The 10,184-nt window shown below is 52.7% G+C and overlaps 1 long non-coding RNA gene across 2 annotated transcripts; it reads left to right on the top strand.

Moving 5' to 3' along the window:
• Positions 1-7,518: 7,518 nt before the first annotated feature.
• On the top strand, positions 7,519-9,424 carry LOC116568576. 2 transcript variants are annotated; one of them, XR_004276680.1, is made up of 5 exons: positions 7,519-7,791; positions 7,955-8,048; positions 8,250-8,371; positions 8,946-9,108; positions 9,395-9,424. It is a non-coding gene; the product is annotated as an uncharacterized LOC116568576 (long non-coding RNA). The 2 variants fall into 2 exon arrangements; XR_004276681.1 differs by having other exon boundaries at positions 8,225-8,371.
• Positions 9,425-10,184: the final 760 nt, after the last annotated feature.

Raw genomic sequence — 10,184 nt, 5'->3', positions numbered from 1 at the left:
GTCAGAGAGCATACACGCCACGTCTCATCATGAATGCAGGGGGGTTGACACCTCCTTCTAACCAAAACCAGACCTCGCTCAGAATAGTGCTCCCCTGGAGTGGGCAGCCCCCTGTGTCTGCACGAGCGCTCAGCTTCTGCGACAGCCTAGGAAACGGGCGCATCCCTGTGCCCACTCGCAGCGGGGGGGATAGCAAGGCACAAGGTCCAGGTAACCCACCCAGCTTCCCGGAAGCCTGCAGCCAGGTCCGGCAGTCAACTCTCCCACTGCCCCTCGTGCCCAGCACGGACAGACAGACCCGCATCCACCCAGGTGTGGGAAGGTCTGGCCACTAGAGCCACACGTCCCCGTCGTGGGGAGCATTTCCTTTCCCGGAGCCCTCGTTAAAGTATTTGTCTCACTTGAAGTCCGAAAATGGTTCAGCTCTTCAATAGAGCAGGATGGTTGAGTTTCTTACAATTGAAGGTCCCGGGGCACTCGTTCCACGACACCCCTCAGGGTTCCCTGGAGGCTGGCAAGTTGGAGAGCCCTGGCACCGGAGGGGCAGAGCATGCAGAACCCTCCCCGTCCACCCACAGTGACTACACATGTGTGCATGTGTGTGCCAGTGTGCATGAGTGTAGGTTTTCTTTTTTTTTTTTTTAAGATTTTATTTATTTATTTGACAGAGATCACAAGTAGGCGGAGAGGCAGGCAGAGAGGAGGAAGCAGGCTCCCTGCGGAGCAGAGAGCCTGATGTGGGGCTCGATCCCAGGACCCTGGGATCATGACCTGAGCCGAAGGCAGAGGCTTTAACCTGCTGAGCCACCCAGGCACCCCAAGTGTAGGTTTTCTGAGAGCAAATCTGTGCCAGGCCCTGGGGTAGCCCCGGCGAATGTGTTGGGGAGAAGGACCCGCTCTCTGCCATCAGGGCCTCACAGCCTAGCGGGGTGTGGGCTGCACCAAACAGAGCACTGAGCCTGGTCCTAGAGAATCATCAGAGCCACAGACCTCCCCTAGCCACACTACTGTGCTGCAGACAGTCCATCTGTCCGTCTGAAATGTGCACCTGTGCAAAACCATCTGTATCTGCCCATTCTCTCTGCCTCTTTCGCTAAAACATTGGAGAACATGACTCTCTGGACTCGGACCTTCTCTTCCGCATGTGGCCCTCTTGTTATCACTGGTGGAAGGGGGGCTCCGGGCGATTTCCTTAGACTTAGATTTTCTTAGACTAAGATTTCCTTAGCCACTGTACTTGGTAGCGAGAAGTAGTATGTATCGTTACATGAGAAAAATTAGAGAACACCTGCTTAAAAAGCACATGTATATATTGCATTATGACATACGTTGTTGTAATGCATTACCTGTATACACAGATCAGAGAGAGAGGGACTGAGAGGCACGGGTCTCCCTCCGGCTGTGCCGTGCTCCGTCGTCTAGGCACAGCTGTCTGAGAACCCACAACGTTCTCATCAACCCATCAAAGCTCGACCTTTTTTGTTTCTGTGTAAGGATCCTTATTTAATACATGTTGTGGATTCATTGACCCTAAACTCACGGCCTTCAACGCCATACCTCAGACCCATCACAGCCTCCCTGACGGCTCTGCGGCACTGTGCTGGGGCCATTTTAAACAGCAAAATCATAAATTTCTAAAAAATGCTAGAACCTGTGCTACTAAGTATGCCAAGTATAAGACCCAGTCCGCAGCGTGGCAGCTGAGCTAGAAGGCAGAGCACCGCCGTGTCCAGCCCAGCTGGGAGCACCCAGGACTCGAATCTCTCGCCCTCTGGACACGTCCACAGACAACGTTGGAAGCGCTGTGTTGATTTTGGGGTGGCAGATTTGCATAAACAGGTGAACTCGTAAGTGTGGGGCCCATGAATAATGAGGATCGGTGAACTTCCTTAATATGGGAAACCACTCGGAGTTCCCCAACAGCTTAGCACCCTTGGGATATTGGAAAGCTTTCTGTGAAAAAGCCAACAGCAAGATAATGTTATCCTTCCCCACAGTATCAGCTTGCAGGAGTCCACTCAGGAGAGCTTCCATCCTAAACATCCTACTGTCTGTCCTCCTTCATGGATGTGTCTCCGGAGGTGGGTTACACTTGCTCATCTGCACACCTGTCCCACAGGCAGCAGGTGTCCCTGAGTCGTCTGACCTCATCCTGTGATGCCCCATGAAAACCCCGAAGGGGTTCGGAAAATGGGAATTGGGGTTTTTATAAAAGGTACGCTTGTAAAATAGGAAAGCAGTGGGCTCCCCGTGTACCCTCTGGGTGCAAGTCTGTCCCTTGGTAATGAGGAACATCATAAAACAGCTCATGGGCCTCCAGGTGAGCGGGGACCGTTTCTTAGCCCTCAGATGTTCTGCTGCTCCAAGAACTAGAGCTTGTCATTTTCCAGGCTGCAAAGAGACACCTGGCTTCTGGGATCACAATGGCCTGGATGTCTCCACCTTCTCCCCAGGGGAGCCTGCGTCAAGCTAAAACACTCTGCACCCCTGTTAGACACTGGGCTCACTGCACAGGGAGCAAGCAGAGTGTGTGTGCTGCCCGTCCATCAGCCCACACAGGGGAAGGCCACATAGTAGGACAGAGCCCGAGGGTTCTCAAGTCTGGACGTCACCAATGTGGCCGTACTGTGGCCACTATGAATGTTGGTCCAGAGTCAAAGCCAGTGTGGAACCTAGAGGGCCCTTGGCCCATGCAAGGGGGTGTTCGGCACATGCAAGCCTCCCACAGTGAGAAGGTATGAAATGTTCTGGTGCGTTCCTTCTCTGTAGGTTAGTCCCAGGGCCACACAAGATGTAGAACATCATGAGCGAGGGAAAGGGACAATCATCTGTCACGGGTGCCCACAAGGCAACGCCAAGGCAGCTAGGCTGTGTCCGTGGCAAAGCAAAGACCCTTCCATTCTTGCTGAATGTGGGGAGGACAGGAACGTGGTCTGTAAGTAGACAGACGGTCCCATGCACAGGGAGTGAGGCCATGGAACCAAGAACGGTGGACAAGGGGCAGGGGTGACCTGCAGCACGGAGACAGCAGGTCTCATCACCTGGCCGTTGGGGAGACATCCGAGTGGACCACAGTGCGGGGAGGGAGGACCAGCCCCACAGGGGTCTGGGGAAGGTTCTCAGGGAGAGAGGACAGCACCGGCACAGCTGACCACCATCTGAGGAAATGGTTGGAGGGGCCGGATCCAGAGCGGGTTCTGCCCTTTTATCCAGGAAATTCCACAATTCCAAAAACGTAACGTATAAAGTGTGTCCCTGCTGTGCAGAAAGGGGACAGAGGGGGTCGCTCTTTGTTTTCCAGAAATGGTGTAAAGTCCGCCCAGCCGGTGCCTCCTCTCAGGGACGCTTACACTTTTCTTGAGCAACTAAACTGGTGCTTTTTAACAACTCAATTAGGCATGGGGCAGTGTGCATTTTGGGAAAAAGTCTCATTTCTAGGTCCTCCGACCCACAGCTCATGTTGCCAGTGAGCTCAACCACCACGTCAGCAGAGGGACTCAAATCAGCTCGGGCTGCAGGAGCCCCCGCAGTGGAATTCAAGACTGGACACCCGGTTTTCAATCACAAGAAGAGGAGGCCGCGGTCCCAAACTCGCTACTGTCATACACATTTCTCAAAAGCTGGATTGAGTTGCCTGCCAGTTTTCGGAAGGAGGAGAACTTGGACTTTGTCAGAGTTGATGTCGTGGGAATACAAATTATTCGGGAGATGCTAGAACACTGTGTACCAATCTGTCCTAAGGCCATGATTTGATCCAGGAGCAAGAGCCTGGCCCCGTAGGCAATCTGCTTTTTCCGGGGCAGCCCACTGGACCCCTTCTCACTCCCATCGCTGTTGAAATAAGTTTGCATCTGCATTTGGTGCTGCAGACGCAGCCTGCCCCAGGTCCAAGCATCTGTCTGATTTATTTATCAAAGGGTCCACTCAACTCCATGCAGAGCAATGAACCGGCGAGTCGGTGATTTGGAATCAGAGGGAGAGGGGGATGCGTGTGTGATTTGGAATTTTCGAGCGGAAACTGGCCTCGAAACACACTGCTCTGGAAAGGTTTTATTTAAAGTGGAGTGCATTCCTACAGACAGCCTATGACTATAAACTCCAGCTCGAACGACAAAGCTGACTGTCTTGTTGTTGACAGATGGAGACAGGTGCAGAGGCGACTGGAGAGCCTCACGGGCCAGGAGACACCCTCTGCTCTCAACAGAGTCAAGGTCTCGGGGACCAGACCCACGGAGGGCTCCAGGGAGGACTGTGAAGAAAGCTCACTGATTCCTACCATACTGCACACCATGACATTTTCCTCTCCTTAGGGCACAAAGCACAGAGGAATTCTAGAAGTGCCTTTAAAGTAAACAGGAGCTTGGACCACTAGCACGCGCGATAACTGCGGGCCTTTTCTCCTCTGCTCTTCCAAAACCCAACTCCTTTTCCAAGGAGCCGTTTGATGACACGGTTGCATCACTATTTTTCGTTCCGTTTGGAGTTTGATTAAAATGCATCTGGAGTTTGCTGTTTCCATTTAAAACACGGACAATCCAGGGCCCAGAATCACATTGATTCTCAAGGATCTATTGCACAATTTTTCTTCTGCATTTTTTCCCGGGAAATTCCAAAATGCCAGAAACATAAGGTATAAAGAGGGTCTTGACCAACGCGAGGACATCGCTGCCATGCGGGGAAGGTGATGTCAGGACGGCACGGTCCTCCCCTCCGTCCAGGCTCCTGCACGACATGTGAGGACTTATCTGCAATATCTTAACGTCTGAAAAAAATTTTCTGTCAAAAAGCTTTCAAAACCCAGCGGCGTGAAGAAGGGCAGGCACGTGAAGCCAACACCAATTTGGCACCTTCTCTGAGGAATGACAGGAGGAGAAACGAGGGGTAGAAGGTGGGACGCCACTTGCATCCTGCCGCAAGCCGTGTGCATGATGCAGACAAGAGGCCGCGTGCCCGCAGGCAGGTCTGCTTGCTTGCACTCCCTCTCGGTGTCCCTATTGTCAGAACCAGATCACTTAATTCCGGAACGCTGTTCCTAAAGATGCTGGCTAAGAACTTTGCAAGGCGATTAATACACGTGAAAGCTTCAGCAGAATTCCTGGCTTCCTGGTCCACACGGACCAAGCCTCACCACGTCATCCTGACCACACGCAGATTGAAAAATCAACAACTGGGGGCACCTGGGTAGCTCAGTGGGTTAAGCCTCTGCCTTCGGCTCAGGTCATGATCTCAGGGTCCTGGGATCGAGCCCCACATTGGGCTCTCTGCTCAGCAGGGAGTCTGCTTCCCCCTCTTCCTGTGCCTACTTATGATATCTCTCTCTCTGTCAAATAAATAAATAAAATCTTTAAAAGAAAAAAGAAAAATCAACAACTGGCCTTGGACCCGTGAGACCAGGAAGGACACAGTGCAAGCTGCAGCCCCAGAGACAGGAGGGAATCCGCGGGGCGGGCACATCTACCCGGAGCAGGGTCTGGAGACGAAACCCCCGAGGGAACCAGCCGCGGAGGGGAAAAACTGACCGTGACTGAGGGGTGGCTGGAGGCTCATTGTGGACACTGGGGGGCCCTAGGATTGTGAGATTTTCTTCTGGGGCTCAGAGCCTGTCCCAGAAAAGCCTCTCCTGCTTCGGCCACTCCGACATGTTCTTTCTTCCTCACCAGGTCTGCCCTCGGGAGAGACTGGTTCCCGGAGCCCAACCTGCTGGGGATGTGTCAGAGCCCCGACTGGCCCCGGGCAGGGAGTCTCCCAGCGCCAGCCCACCCCAGCCACCCCGCCCTGAGCGGCAGGGGACACAGCCCTGCACGTGGGGAGCAGGGGTGTGTAGGAAATCTGGTCACCTCCATAAAATTGCTTTAAAAATAAAATTTTATTTACTTATTTGTTCGGCACAAAGAGAGAGACAGTAAGACCAGGACCACAGGCAAGAGGAACAGGACAGGAAGAAGCAGGCTTCCCGCAGAGAAGGGAGCCCCGTGCGGGGCTCAGGCTCCATCCCAGGACTCTGAGATCATGACCTGAGCCAAAGGCAGATGCTTAACTGACTGAGCCACCAAGGGATCCTGAAGTATGAAATTTTAATGAAAAATTAATAGTTTGGCTCGCATGTCACTGAAGAACTCATGTCCTATGTTGAGATTTTTTTAATATAATTTTTTTAGTGAATTATTTTTTGATTTTGTTTTTGCCCACCAGAAAGCTCAGTTACGGGTGAATGCCCCTTATTCTTTCTCTTTTGTTTTCTCCTTTGTTTTCCTTCACGTTCCCCCGGAAACAGCCTCACGCCGACTTTATCGTTGCGGACAGGACCACAACAAATGGTTTCCAGGTCCCTGAATGCGGCTCTTGCCCCTTGAAGTGGTTACAGCTTAGGAAGCTCTTCGACATCCCTCGGCAACTGTCCACATTCCGGGCTGCAAAGCAGCTTCGCTCAGCCCCTACTTCCACTCGAGACTGTCCACCTATACGGCCTGTCCAGGACCTGCTCCCCGCTGACCGAGCCCTGGGCTCTCGGGGGACCACGCCGCCAGCACTGCTGTGTCTGCTGCGACTTCGGGAGCTTGGAAGCCAGGAACACCAAGAAACCCAGCCCCCCGCCCCCCATTCACAGGAGGGCTGTGCAGGTGGAATGGAGACTCGTCCCCAGGTCTGAGCCCTGCAGGGCCCCGAGGGACGGTTCCCTCACTGGGAAGCAGCTGTTTCCACCTCACTGGGGCAAGAATAAAATCGGGTGAGGGAGCCGACTGTGCCCAGAGCGGGGGAAGAGTGCCCACGGCCCAGGACAGCAGAGCCAGATGCTTCAGGGACAGCGAAGGGTCGCGAGGCTGCAGCCTGGGACCCCCTAGGCCAGCCAGTGGGGAAGAAGCCAGAATAGGACAGAGTGTGAAGACTAAAGGGGTTGCGGGGGCTCGCTCATCCCGACGGCATGGCTGGGGAGACCCGTAAGTGGTGGCCGGGACCCCTCCTGGGGCATTTCCCTTGAAGGAGAGCCGAGCTGTGGGGACTTAGTGAAGAGAGGAGGTCAGGGTAGCCCTCCTGGAAAACGAGGTCTCCGGTGGGGTGTCATTCATTCACACCGACCAGGAGAATGAACTTGTGCCGAGTTCATGATAAAGAGCTTATAACATATTGGTGGGATGTGTGTTCTGGGGAGCGCTGTGAATCGTGAAAGACTGATGAATCACAGACCTGTGCCCCGGAAACAAGTAATAGACTGTATGTTAATAAAAAAAAATAATAATAATAATAAATAAAAACAAAAATAACAAAAACAAAACAAAATAAAAGAGCTTAAACCGTGTGTCTTCCGCCAGGGGTGAAGCCACGGAGAAGACTCAGTCGCTTTTAAATTTCAAAACTTCCCTGCCTGTCATTTGAGGAGGGTTATCACCCATTTTGGAAGGATTATCACCCATTGAAGGGGGGAGGGGCTAAGCTTTTCCGGAAAGATTAGGACAATTAGTTAGTGGGCAGCAGACTGGGAAGGAGCCACAGCTGTCGTGCTCTGGGCTCTCAGAACCATGAGGCAGGGGCTCCCTGTCCCCATGGTCCCCGACGTGTGTTGGGGGTCACTGAAGAGGGGGTTTCTGCACAGTCTCGGGGGTAAACCAGTTGTTCCACAGATTCTCTGCTCGGGTGTGTAAAGAGGGCCTGGCCTCCAGGAGCGTGTTGCCTGTGCGAACTCGTCCTGACCGGCGGGGCCTCCAGTCAGAAAGCAGGGTCTTGTGTCTGCTCCTACTTCTTGCTGACTGTGAGGCCTTCATCAGAAACTTAACCTGTCCGGGACTGCAGCAGGTGTGAGCAGCTAGAACACGTACAAGACCAGCAAATCAAATGGTGTAATTTGTGGACATCAGGCCCAGGGGTTACATTGCTATGACATAGAATGAAGAAGCCTGGGGGACACTTGAAGGCAAAGATCACCCCGCTCTGATTCAGGACACCTGTCTGCCCATAGACCTCTGTGGGCGGTTTGTCTAAGCCAGGAAATCATCTAGGATCAAAGACATGGACTGTGTTTCTCAGCAGGGCTCGTGGCTGGAGGAGGACAGGTAAGCATGGGGGTGTGGGGAACCTGCTCTGGGGCTCCAGCCGTGCGTTCCTTCCAGGACGGAGGGCAGGCACCTGACTCCACTGGGGCAAAGAACGGACATGCAGAGGTTGAGAGAGCCCCCCACCCAGCGAGGGGAGAGGGACAGCCCAGGGCAATGCACAGAGACCCCCACAGGGCTGTTGGCATGGCTGAACCCCAGGACTTAATTCTGGGAAGAGATGGAAGACTGGACTGGAGACAGGACCTGAGCGGGAGATCTTGACGCATGGAGATACACAGACTTCGCTTTCCTCTTGGATCGTCAAAGGGTTTTGAAGCAAGGTGAGAATGCACATACTCTCATCTTAGGTCAGTCTAGATGAGGTGAGTCAGACAGTGTGCCCCCTCTGACCCAGGAATCCCTGGCCACACTGTACCATTTCTCACCTGTGTTACTGAAACCATCTCTCACCTGGCACCCTGAGCTGCCTCGGCTGCACCATGAGCTGTTCCCAGCATGAGCCCGAGTGGTCTGGTTAAACGTGGAACAGAACCAGTCCAAGCCTGGCACGGCACCCACCTCACTCAGAGAAAACCCCCATGTCCACAGGGACATTTCTGAGTCCCGGCCTGGCCAGTCCTGCTCTAGAGCCTCCCATGGCTCCCTACTGCTCCCGCTGATGAGGGAGGGACTCTATGTCTACCTCCCACACTCACTCCCGCTGTGCTCCACCCTCCATCTGCTCCTGCTGTGGCCTTACTGTTCTTCCGGTGCAAATGGCCTCCCCTGTTTGCTCTCACTGCTGGGGGCAGGTTTGCCCACTCTGACTTACCGTGCCACACCCAGCCCAAGTCCTGCATCACATGCAGCCCCTCTCCGCTGCGTGCGCTCTGTTTCCTGGCACGCCCCACCCAGGTCCCCAGCTCTCCTGCTCTCCGGCTTCACGCCCCTCTGAGGCCATTCTCCAGCCATCGGGACGATGTTTAGAACCCTCGTGGAAGGGACCTGAGTGTGTGTTTGTGGAGGTGTCACAAAACAACCCCAGGAGCTACAAACACGTCGGGGAAGATACTTTGAGGTAATGCAACTGTTCTTTCCCTCCTTAAAAACCAGGCACTAATTTCAGCTTTGCATTGGGGCTCATGCCTGTCCCTGCCATGGGCTCACAGGGCCTGGGCTTTCTTCGTTTCTTCCGTGCTGGCTGTGTAGAATCCTTCTGTATGGGTGATTCGCCCACTTTTCCCTGTTTGCTTATTTAGTCATTGGCTTATATTCATAGGAATCATGAATATTTATTTTACTCATTCAGTTTTCCGATAATTTCATAATTTTCATTGTTGCTGAAATTGTGTCCTGGACATTAGAAAGTCTTCCGGGATGTTCCTGAGCCACAGAAGAATGAACAGACATTTCTGCAAAGACATCCAGATGGCCAACAGACAACATGAAAAAATGCTCCACATTACTCTGCATCAGGAAAATGCAAATCAAAACCACAACGAGATACCACCTCACACCAGTCAGAATGGCTAAAATTAACCAGTCAGGAAATGGCGGATGTTGGCGAGGATGGGGAGAAAGGGGAACCCTCCTGCACTGATGGTGGGAATGCAAGCTGGTGCAGCCACTCTGGAAAACAGTATGGAGGTTCCTCAAAAAGTTGCAAATGAATCACCAGGTTTACACACTTCACAGCACTCACCTGTACCCCTGGGGATAGAGTATTATGCCTCCATCAGAAAGGATGAATACCCAACTTTTGTAGCAACATGGACGGGACTGGAAGAGATTATGCTGAGTGAAATAAGTCAAGCAGAGAGAGTCAATTATCATATGGTTTCACTTATTTGTGGAGCATAACAAATAGCATGGAGGACATGGGGACTTAGAGTGGAGAAGGGAGTTGGGGGAAATTGGAAGGGGAGGTGAACCATGAGAGACTATGGACTCTGAAAAACAATCTGAGGGTTTTGAAGGGACGGGCGGTGGGAGGTTGGGGTACCAGGTGGTGGGTATTATAGAGGGCATGGATTGCATGGAGCACGGGGTGTGGTGCAAAAATAATGAATACTGTTATGCTGGAAATAAAAAAAATAAAATAAAATAAAATAAAATATAAAAAAAAAAAGTTGCAAATGGAGTTACCCTATGACC

This window comes from Mustela erminea, chromosome 11 (assembly GCF_009829155.1).
Source record: "Mustela erminea isolate mMusErm1 chromosome 11, mMusErm1.Pri, whole genome shotgun sequence".
Classification (NCBI taxonomy): Eukaryota; Metazoa; Chordata; class Mammalia; order Carnivora; family Mustelidae; genus Mustela; species Mustela erminea.
Note: the sequence above shows the minus strand (reverse complement) of the source record. Positions and strands in the feature narration are given on the sequence as shown.